Below are 11,374 nucleotides of genomic sequence, written 5' to 3'. Positions count from 1 at the left end.
GTGTGAGATCAGTGTTGTTAGTCCCATTGGCGTGTGTGAGTGTGAATGTGTGTGAGTGTGTGAGTGTGTGTGAGTGAGATCAGTGTTGTTAGTCCCATTGGTGTGTGTGAGTGTGAATGTGTGTGAGTGTGTGTGAGTGAGATCAGTGTTGTTAGTCCCATTGGCGTGTGTGAGTGTGAATGTGTGTGAGTGTGTGTGAGTGAGATCAGTGTTGTTAGTCCCATTGGCGTGTGTGAGTGTGAATGTGTGTGAGTGTGTGTGAGTGAGATCAGTGTTGTTAGTCCCATTGGCGTGTGTGAGTGTGAATGTGTGAATGTGTGTGAGTGTGTGTGAGTGAGATCAGTGTTGTTAGTCCCATTGGCGTGTGAATGTGTGAGATCAGTGTTGTTAGTCCCATTGGCGTGTGTGAGTGTGAATGTGTGAGTGTGTGTGAGTGTGTGTGAGTGAGATCAGTGTTGTTAGTCCCATTGGCGTGTGAATATGTGTGAATGTGTGTAAGTGTGTGTGAGTGAGATCACTGTTGTTAGTCCCATTGGCGTGTGAATATGTGTGAGTGTGTGTGAGTGTGTGTGAGTGAGATCAGTGTTGTTAGTCCCATTGGCGTGTGTGAGTGTGAGATCAGTGTTGTTAGTCCCATTGGCGTGTGTGAGTGTGAATGTGTGAGTGTGTGTGAGTGTGTGCGAGTGAGATCAGTGTTGTTAGTCCCATTGGCGGGTGTGAGTGTGAATGTGTGTGAATGTGTGTGAGTGTGTGTGAGTGTGTGTGAGTGAGATCAGTGTTGTTAGTCCCATTGGCGTGTGAATATGTGTGAATGTGTGTGAGTGTGTGTGAGTGTGTGTGAGTGAGATCAGTGTTGTTAGTCCCATTGGCGTGTGAATATGTGTGAATGTGTGTGAGTGTGTGTGAGTGTGTGTGAGTGAGATCAGTGTTGTTAGTCCCATTGGCGTCTGAATGTGTGTGAATGTGTGTGAGTGTGTGTGAGTGAGATCAGTGTTGTTAGTCCCATTGGCGTGTGTGAGTGTGTGAATGTGTGTGAGTGTGTGTGAGTGAGATCAGTGTTGTTAGTCCCATTGGCGTGTGTGAGTGTGTGAGTGTGTGAATGTGTGTGAGTGTGTGTGAGTGAGATCAGTGTTGTTAGTCCCATTGGCGTGTGTGAGTGTGTGAATGTGTGTGAGTGTGTGTGAGTGAGATCAGTGTTGTTAGTCCCATTGGCGTGTGTGAGTGTGAATGTGTGAATGTGTGTGAGTGTGTGAGTGAGATCAGTGTTGTTAGTCCCATTGGCGTGTGTGAGTGTGAGATCAGTGTTGTTAGTCCCATTGGCGTGTGTGAGTGTGAATGTGTGTGAGTGTGTGAGTGTGTGTGAGTGAGATCAGTGTTGTTAGTCCCATTGGCGTGTGTGAGTGTGAATGTGTGAATGTGTGTGAGTGTGTGTGAGTGAGATCAGTGTTGTTAGTCCCATTGGCGTGTGAATGTGTGAGATCAGTGTTGTTAGTCCCATTGGCGTGTGTGAGTGTGAATGTGTGAGTGTGTGTGAGTGTGTGTGAGTGAGATCAGTGTTGTTGGTCCCATTGGAGTGTGTGAGTGTGTGAGTGAGATCAGTGTTGTTAGTCCCATTGGCGTGCGCTGTGTGTGAATGTGAGATCAGTGTTGTTAGTCCCATTGGCGTGCGCTGTGTGTGAGATTAGTGTTGTTAGTCCCATTGGCGTGCGCTGTGTGTGAATGTGTGAGTGTGTGAGTGAAACAACCCCCTACCTCCTCGCGGTGCCGGACGGGCAACTCTGGCATGGACAGTACTGTGGGGGGAGATCCAATTCTGATTGGCTCCTACCCTCATGGCATATGTGTCCACCACAGGTGCTAAACGGGGGCTCTGGACGGGTGCGAGGGGCTGGTAACCCCTCCACCTTCAATTAATTACCACGAAACCACGAGTTAAACTGAAATATGTAACTAATAAGCTTGTGCCGGAGGCCCCGGGGGGGCCAGGCGTCTATGACGTCTCCTGGCCAAACCCCAATTGGCGGAGCCAGGAGATTGAATATCTACCCTCGGGGCTCCTCCAGAAACAACAAAAAGCCACTACGGGTGGCCTCGTGGAATGTTCGAACGCTCACTGCGGAGGAGAGGCTGCCACTCCTCTGTCGGGAGCTGGACCGGTACCGCCTGGATCTATGCGGCATTCAGGAGGTCCGGTGGACCGGCTCTGGTTCCTGCCACCATGAGGGGTGGACAGTCCTCTACTCGGGGCAGCAGACTGCCAAACAACAGGGTGTGGCGCTTATTTTGAACAAAAGAATGAAGGGGGCGTGGAAGCGTGGCGGTGAGTTGTGGGAAGCTGTAAGCCCCAGGCTACTTTGGGCTCACCTTCCCATCAACCGGAGGCGAGGAATGGTGGTCGTGGTTACTTATGCCCCCACCGAAGATGAAAATCCGTGGAGGGATGCAGGCAAAGCCGATGAGTCAGATGCCTTCTATGAACTCCTGTCACAGGTGCTGGCTAAAGTGGCCCCTCGGGATAGAGTCATCATGTTGGGTGACTTCAATGCCCGAGTTGGTCATGATACTGGCACCTGGTCTGGAGTGATTAGAGGGCATGGGCCAGATCAGCTCAATAACAACGGTAGGAGGCTGCTAGATTTTTGTGCAGCCCATGGGCTTGTAATTACCAACACGCTGTTCCGGCATCAGCGCATCCACACAACATCATGGATGCATGCCGGGTCCAAGCAAGAACATCTGCTGGACTACATAGTGACGGACCAGCGAATGCGAGCCCATGTCCTTGACACCAGGACCTACCGTGGAGCTGATCTGCCCTCTGACCATCGACTAGTCATCTGTAAGATGCACCTGCCATTCTTCCACTCCGGTGGTGGGTGTACACCCAGGACCCCTTTCCGACCTAAAGTGGCCTGGTCTCAGTTATCTGATGAAAGTTGCAAGCGAGAATGTCATCATCACTTGCGGCTGGGATTGTCATCGTCCCCGACTCTTCCTGATGTCGAGAGTAAATGGGCGAGGTTTAGGACTGTGACTCATGCAGCTGCAATGGCTGCTTTAGGTACGCGGTCCAGACCTCCCCAGATACCCTGGCTGACAGACGAGGTGTTCAGGATGGTTGAGAAAAAGCGACAGGCCCACTGTCATCAGTTACAGAATCCCACGTAAGAGAATGAGGAGGCTTACCGCAGCCTTCGCTCGGAGGTTCGGAGAGCCGTGAGGCACTGCAAGGATGGGTGGTGGTCGCGGGTTGCTGAGGAGATGGAGTCTGCCTCAGTGGCCCGCGATCACAAATCTCTATTTAACTCCATCAAAAAAGTAACCTGCAGCGCCACACCTATTACCATCATTAGGGGAAAAAACGGTGATCCAATCTCCGACCCCCAGGAACAGGTTTGCAGATTTGCCGAGCATTTCTGTGAGGTCCCGGGGGAGGGAAAATCCCTCAGCCAGGAAAACATCGTGGCACAAAGTGAGGATGACCCTGCTGAGGCTGCGGTGCCTCAAATATTGGAAGAAGTCACCCCCTGTGAGTAGCTGGCTGAGGTGCCATCTATTGAGGAAGTACTGAAGGCGATCCGGAGTCTGAGACCAGGAAAGGCAGCGGGCAGAGATGATCTCCCAAGATAAATGCTGAGGGAGGGTGGCGTTTGTGCACAGACTGCCCTATATGACATCATAACAACAGTCTGGACCACTGGATGGGTTCCGCAGGATTGGAAGGATGCCCTAGTGGTCCCCCTTTGTAAGAAGGGGGACCGCACAGACTGTAATAACTACAGGGGCATCTCACTCCTCAGTGTGCCGGGAAAGGTCCTGGCAAGGATTATTCAGCATTGCCTTGCCAGGCACGCTGAGGAGAGGCTTGCGGAGCCCCAATGCGGTTTCAGGAAAGGGCGGTCCTGCACAGATGCCATATTTTCTGTCCGTCTGCTACAGCAGAGGTGTAGGGAATTCCAACAAGAACTACATCTCTGCTTTATTGACCTGGTCAAGGCCTATGATACCAACAGTAGGCCTGGGCTCTGGGTCGTTCTTCGTGCTTTTGGAGTACCTGACCCTCTGCTCACGATCATTAAGGACCTTCATGATGGTGAGCGGGCCCGGGTAAAACTACGTGGCCGGGAGTCAGAGCCATTCCCTGTACACCTTGGGGTGCGACAGGGATGTCCTCTGGCTCCCACATTATTTAACATCTATTTTGACCACGTAGTTCGTGAAGCCTTCAATAGCTGTACCGGGGGAATCTCCATATGGTACAGATATAATGGGAGGCTGATCGATGCCCGGGTGCGGTCAAGGGATGGCTCCCTATTGCTCAACCACGTTATGTATGCTGATGATTTGGTAATAGCTGCTCAGTCAGAGGAGGAGTTGGAGACGCTGCTGCTGAGACTGGAGCGTGCCACTAAGAGGTGAGGCCTTACCATCAGCCCCACCAAAACTAAGCACCTGCCTGGGTATTTTGTACCATCGGACACTCCACCCCCACAACTCCCAATCGGTGATGAGGCAGTTGTGGAGAGAGTGGAGAGTTTCCCATACCTGGGCAATGTGCTTATGACTGGCTCCAGTTTAACAGCAGAGGTCTCACTCCGAATCAGTCGAGCGGCAATATCTTTTCATCGGTTGCGTAACGCTGTGTGGAAGCTACCTGGTCTGTCGCTCCGCACTAAGCTTCAGGTCTTCTCGGCCACGGTCATTCCCTCCCTTCTCTACGCTTGCGAAACGTGGACCCCCCCAATGGAACATCTTCGCCGGTTAGAAACATTTAGGCTGGCCTGCCTACGATCCATCCTGGGTTTAACCAGACTGGATTGTGTGAGGAGCTCACAAATCCTTGAAAGATCTGAGCAAGGTCCCATCGGTGAGCTCCTCTGGCGGGCAAGGCTGCGATGGCTGGGTCATGTAGCCCGCATGCCCAGCCACCGCATGCCGAAACAGCTTTTGTTCGGCCGGATTGAGGGGGCTAAGCGGGCGCGGCACGGGCTAGAGAAGAGATGGAGTGATGTGGTACAGGAGGACGTGGAGCTGAGTGGACTTGCCTCTGTGGAGGAGGCTCATGAAGGATGCTACTGGGCAGTTGGAGGTAGTCGCCCTCCAACAACAACGGAGGGCGGAGGAGCGACGCTCAGAACAACGAGCGGAGCGCCGGGTGGCTAAAGCACAGCAGGTTGGCACGGTAGGGGGCACAGGTGGTGCATCAGCCAGTCATCTCAGTCAGTCGACCCGTGGCACCTGGGTCTGCCCCGTGACCTCCTGCCAGCGGGCGTTCGACACTTCACGTGGCCTCAGGGTGCACATAGCCTGGCACAAGCGTCGTGGTGACGGCACCGCCACTTAGTGGCGAATGGCGGTTGTTGTTGTTGTTGTGTGAGATCAGTGTTGTTAGTCCCATTGGCGTGCGCTGTGTGTGAGTGTGAGATCAGTGTTGTTAGTCCCATTGGCGTGCGCTGTGTGTGAATGTGAGATCAGTGTTGTTAGTCCCATTGGCGTGCGCTGTGTGAGTGAGATCAGTGTTGTTAGTCCCATTGGCGTGCGCTGTGTGTGAGTGAGATCAGTGTTGGTAGTCCCATTGGCGTGCGCTGTGTGTGAGTGTGAGATCAGTGTTGTTAGTCCCATTGGCGTGCGCTGTGTGTGAGTGTGAGATCAGTGTTGTTAGTCCCATTGGCGTGCGCTGTGTGTGAGTGTAAGATCAGTGTTGTTAGTCTCCATTGGCGTGCGCTGTGTGTGAGTGAGATCAGTGTTGTTAGTTCCATTGGCGTGTGCTGTGTGTGAGTGTGAGATCAGTGTTGTTAGTCCCATTGGCGTGCGCTGTGTGTGAGTGTGAGATCAGTGTTGTTAGTACCATTGGCGTGCGCTGTGTGTGAGTGTGAGATCAGTGTTATTAGTCCCATTGGCGTGCGCTGTGTGTGAATGTGTGAGTGAGATCAGTGTTGTTAGTCCCATTGGCGTGCGCTGTGTGTGAGTGTGAGATCAGTGTTGTTAGTCCCATTGGCGTGCGCTGTGTGTGAGTGTGAGATCAGTGTTGTTAGTACCATTGGCGTGCGCTGTGTGTGAGTGAGATCAGTGTTGTTAGTTCCATTGGCGTGCGCTGTGTGTGAATGTGAGATCAGTGTTGTTAGTCCCATTGGCGTGCGCTGTGTGTGAGAGAGATCAGTGTTGTTAGTCCCATTGGCGTGCGCTGTGTGTGAGAGTGAGATCAGTGTTGTTAGTCCCATTGGCGTGCGCTGTGTGTGAGTGTGAGATCAGTTTTGTTAGTCCCATTGGCGTGCGCTGTGTGTGAATGTGAGATCAGTGTTGTTAGTCCCATTGGCGTGCGCTGTGTGTGAGAGTGAGATCAGTGTTGTTAGTCCCATTGGCGTGCGCTGTGTGTGAGTGTGAGATCAATGTTGTTAGTCCCATTGGCGTGCGCTGTGTGTGAGTGTGTGATCAGTGTTGTTAGTCCCATTGGCGTGCGCTGTGTGTGAGATCAGTGTTGTTAGTCCCATTGGCGTGCGCTGTGTGTGAGTGAGATCAGTGTTGTTAGTCCCATTGGCGTGCGCTGTGTGTGAGTGTGAGATCAGTGTTGTTAGTCCCATTGGCGTGCGCTGTGTGTGAGTGTGTGATCAGTGTTGTTAGTCCCATTGGCGTGCGCTGTGTGTGAGTGTGAGATCAGTGTTGTTAGTCCCATTGGCGTGCGCTGTGTGTGAGTGAGATCAGTGTTGTTAGTCCCATTGGCGTGCGCTGTGTGTGAGTGTGAGGTCAGTGTTGTTAGTCCCATTGGCGTGCGCTGTGTGTGAGTGTGAGATCAGAGTGGATAGCGCTACGCTGTGTGAGTGAGATCAGAGTGGATAGCGCTACGCTGTGTGAGTGTGTGATCAGAGTGGTTAGCACTGCGCTGTGTGAGAGTGAGATCAGAGCGGTTGGCGCTACGCTGTGTGAGTGTGTGAGTGAGATCAGAGTGGTTAGCGCTACGCTGTGTGAGAGTGAGATCAGAGTGGTTAGCGCTGTGTGAGTGTGTGAGTGAGATCAGAGTGGTTAGCGCTACGCTGTATCAGTGTGAGATCAGAGTGGTTAGCACTGCGCTGTGTGAGTGTGTGAGTGAGATCAGAGTGGTTAGCGCTACGCTGTGTGAGAGTGAGATCAGAGTGGTTAGCGCTGTGTGAGTGTGTGAGTGAGATCAGAGTGGTTAGCGCTACGCTGTGTGAGTGTGAGATCAGAGTGGTTAGCGGTGCGCTGTGTGAGAGTGAGATCAGAGCGGTTAGCACTGCGCTGTGTGAGTGTGAGATCAGAGTGGTTAGCACTGCGCTGTGTGAGTGTGAGATCAGAGTCGTTAGCGGTGCGCTGTATGAGTGTGAGATCAGAGTGGTTAGCACTGCGCTGTGTGAGAGTGAGATCAGAGTGGTTAGCACTGCGCTGTGTGAGAGTGAGATCAGAGTGGTTAGCACTGCGCTGTGTGAGTGTGTGAGTGAGATCAGAGTGGTTAGCACTACGCTGTGTGAGAGTGAGATCAGAGTGGTTAGCGCTGGGTGAGTGTGAGATCAGAGTGGTTAGCACTGCGCTGTGTGAGAGTGAGATCAGAGTGGTTAGCGCTGGGTGAGTGTGAGATCAGAGTGGTTAGCACTGCGCTGTGTGAGAGTGAGATCAGAGTGGTTAGCGCTACGCTGCGCTATGAACCCGGCCACCCTGGTTTGATTCCCACTCACGGCCAACACCGGTGACGATTATCTGAACCGGTCCTGGGCCTCCCCCAGGTCGACCGCCTTTGCCTCGCCACTGCGGAGACAAAGGCGGTCGGTCGTGGTGCTGGCCACCCACCCACCCCCTCGTGTGCCGTTCCGGCCTTCATAGGTGCTCGCTAACAGCACTTGCCCCTACAGTCTGTTAAGGCTACACGGGGGATCTTTGTCTTTGTCAGTGCGGCGCACTCGTGATGGACTTAAGGCGCTAGGCTGTAGCTATCTTCGCCTATTCCTCAATCCGGCCCTGTGTGTGCCCCTCCACCGACACCCGACAGAGTCGAAACTCGACTTCGTCACGTGAGCCAATGTGCCAATTGATTCGGTTTCAACGTCGCTTCGACGTTGGCAAAACGTTGTTTTCTCTTCCCTCCCCCCGCTCTCCTACGTTTACTCGTAAACTATATCAAGCGGCGTCTGCGCGCTCGTTGAACTTCATTCGCACCGTACGTAGCCGACCGCGCTAATCGGAGGTACGGCATATTTGTCCATCCAGCCGGACACTATAATTATCGTTACTACTGCAATTCCGTTACGTTCATGGCTTTCTCTCGTCACGAACAGATTTGAAGTCCCCCTTTCTCGCCCCTCTGCTGGGCGAGGACTGGGAGGGGGGAGGGGGGGGAGCTCGTTCCTCATACTTCACCACGCTGGTCGCTGCGGATACTGCGGTGATTCGATTCAACGTGCGATCTGTATCCCCCCGCCTGGCCTGGCGTGGCTTTGTCGCTCGCCCGTCGAGGGCCTTCCCGACAGAGCGTCCCCGGTGCACAACGACGTCACTTCGACCCCTGACCCCCCACGGGGACACTCTGCGGCACTGCCGCTGTTCGCGGGGCTTTCGGTGACTTCAAACGGCTCAGCCGCGAGCCCTGCGGGTCGCGGCCTCCTGCTGGTGCGACACCGGCAGGTGAACCCGCGGTGGCCACCGGCAGGTGAACCCGCGGTGGCCACCGGCAGGTGAACCCACGGTGGCCACCGGCAGGCAGGTGAACCCGCGGTGGCCACCGGCAGGTGAACCCGCGGTGGCCACCGGCAGGTGAACCCGTGGTGGCCACCGGCAGGTGAACCCGCGGTGGCCACCGGCAGGTGAACCCGCGGTGGCCACCGGCAGGTGAACCCACGGTGGCCACCGGCAGGTGAACCCGTGGTGGCCACCGGCAGGTGAACCCGTGGTGGCCACCGGCAGGTGAACCCGCGGTGACCACCGGCAGGTGAACCCGTGGTGACCACCGGCAGGTGAACCCGTGGTGGCCACCGGCAGGTGAACCCGCGGTGGCCACCGGCAGGTGAACCCGCGCGTGAACCTCACCTGGAGCACGGATCAACTCGAGGGAGTTTCATCGACGACGATGACGAAGATAGTTCACTCTGCTGGGCACCGGCGGTGGGGGGGGGGGGCTATTGGCGGGGGGGGGGCTAAGGGGGGAATAAGAGGGGGGCTAAGGGGGGAATAAGAGAGGGCTAGGGGGGGGATAAGAAGGGAGGCTACGGGGGGGAATAGGAAGGGGGGCTAAGGGAGGCGGTATAAGAAGGGGGGTAAGGAGGTGCGGGCTGGATAAGAGTGGGGGGGGGGGGCTAAGGAGGGGGTGTAAAGGGGAGGGGGAAGGGGGGTGCAGAGCTTGCGAGTGTAATAAACGAGGTGCACGGTACCCACGGTGCAGTTTTCAGCCACGGCTAACGTCAGTGGCGAGTGCTATCTGAACCGGTCCTGGGCCTCCCTGACCCGCACTGACCGGCGTGGTGAAGTATGGTCAAACGACCGCCTGCATGCAGCAGCAGTGTATTAATAATGAAGGGCTTTAACGTTATTTTTTTATAGATGCAATCGATTGGTATGGAGTGTTCTTGAGTTCACGATGCACGCGTCAAAGGAGCAACGTTTTTCGATCCAGATGATGTTGCATTGTCATGCGTTAACGACGCGACCCCCACCGCCCAGGACCCACCAGTGACCGCTACATGAACCACGACGTGAAAACAAGACTCCACTCTTGAGTCGAGAATCACTGATCCTGGTCGCAGCAACATCGTTGACTCGCCCGGGTTGAGGGCCAACTGGGAATCAGTGCAACACCTCCAGAGCAGGATCCATCAGGTTTGTGGCCGCTTGTGTGTATGTTACAGTATGATGAACTTCTTTCGTACCGTACGTAGCCAACCGTGCTATTCGCAGGTGCTCTATTCAACCCCGCTTCGAAACCCCACACTACAATTATCTTCGCTGCACTATTTGGGTGCTTATGGGTGGGGGGGGGGGGGAGGCAATGTTTCCAACTTGGCAACAAGCGGTGAGTTTCTAAGTGAATAGCTCCGACGTCACTTGGGCAAGTGTAGTGTTCCTACTTAAGTGGCCGAGGTGTGTGCTGTGTTCATGTGCTTCCTGCCAACGCTGTTTAAAAGTCCAATTCATCCCTCGGTCATTTAAAGGTCTCCCACTCCCGGCGAGTGTGAGCGTGTGAACAAGCAACCGGTGGCGATTATCTTTACTGGTCCCGCGCCTTACACGAGGTGCCTCTGCCTGAACTAAGACCCGACGTGATAAAGTAAACATCAGCACCTGGGGACAGACAGCAACCCGGGCGTGGTGCTGGTCGCAGCACGTCCGTGATAGCAGTGCCAGCATTAATAGAGTCTCGCAAACAGCCTTTACCCCTAAGAGTCTGTGAAAGGTGATAGGGGGTGGGGGATCTCTCTGTCTTTGTTTGTCTGTGTGTTGATGTCTCTGTAGATGTGTCTGTGTCGATGGAGCGCTGGAGTCGTGCGGTAGCTCATTGTGCAATGAACCTGGCAACTTTCAAGTTGTATTCCTGACAACAGCGAGCATCAGTGGTGAGTGACATCTGAACCGGTGCTAGTTCTCCTTCAGAAACTTGCATTGACCAGCATGGTGAAGTATGGTCAAAGAACTTTCACAACCTACGGGGTGTGAAGAGGCATGCGCCCAGCAACGTAAACACTTTTTATTGCTGATACACAGTGCCACTTCAGGGATACATGTGTGTTTTCAGTGCAAAGGAGTAGTCTTTAAAGTTGCTTCCAAACACGTTTCTAAGTGCGGACATCCTGTACGTTTGAGACGCGGAACGCGCCCCTTTAAAACGCAGTTTAAAACTAATAAATGTTTGTATTTTACCAGGCAAAGCCGACTGAGCTATATAGCTCTTTTTCAGAAGCGACCTGGCCACAAATGATGGCTCAACGAAGTGGCTTATCAGGTGGACATTTACAGCAATAGAATACTCTAAACGCAACGTTGCTTCTAAATATGATGGAAAACCAGAGGGCCCGGAGAAAAATCCACGCGACCACGGGAAAAACATATACAGCAGGCATCAGGTTAGGGATCGAACCCACGACCTCCTGGATACCAGGCGAGGTAGTTAACATATCGCCACAGAACTGACCAGTGTGGTGCAGTATGGTCAACAAAACCCACATGACTGACTCTTCATTCAGCAGCCAATGTGCCAAAATGGCTGTAAAGTATTCGTTAAATTTTAATAGCATGCGCACACTTTCCCCGACAGTTAACACACTAAATGGGGTAGCTTTGTGTAAAGACTTTACGAGTTTGGTTTAGTGGTGTAACGGTGTGGGTGAGCTCTATCACACCTGGGTGAGACGAAGTGGCTGAGGTTACATGAGGTAAA

This window comes from Petromyzon marinus, chromosome 18 (assembly GCF_048934315.1).
Source record: "Petromyzon marinus isolate PM22_M1 ecotype Great Lakes invasive population chromosome 18, UKy_Petmar_22M1.pri1.0, whole genome shotgun sequence".
Classification (NCBI taxonomy): Eukaryota; Metazoa; Chordata; class Hyperoartia; order Petromyzontiformes; family Petromyzontidae; genus Petromyzon; species Petromyzon marinus.
The sequence above is the reverse complement of the archived record's forward strand: the minus strand, read 5'-3'. Positions refer to the sequence as shown.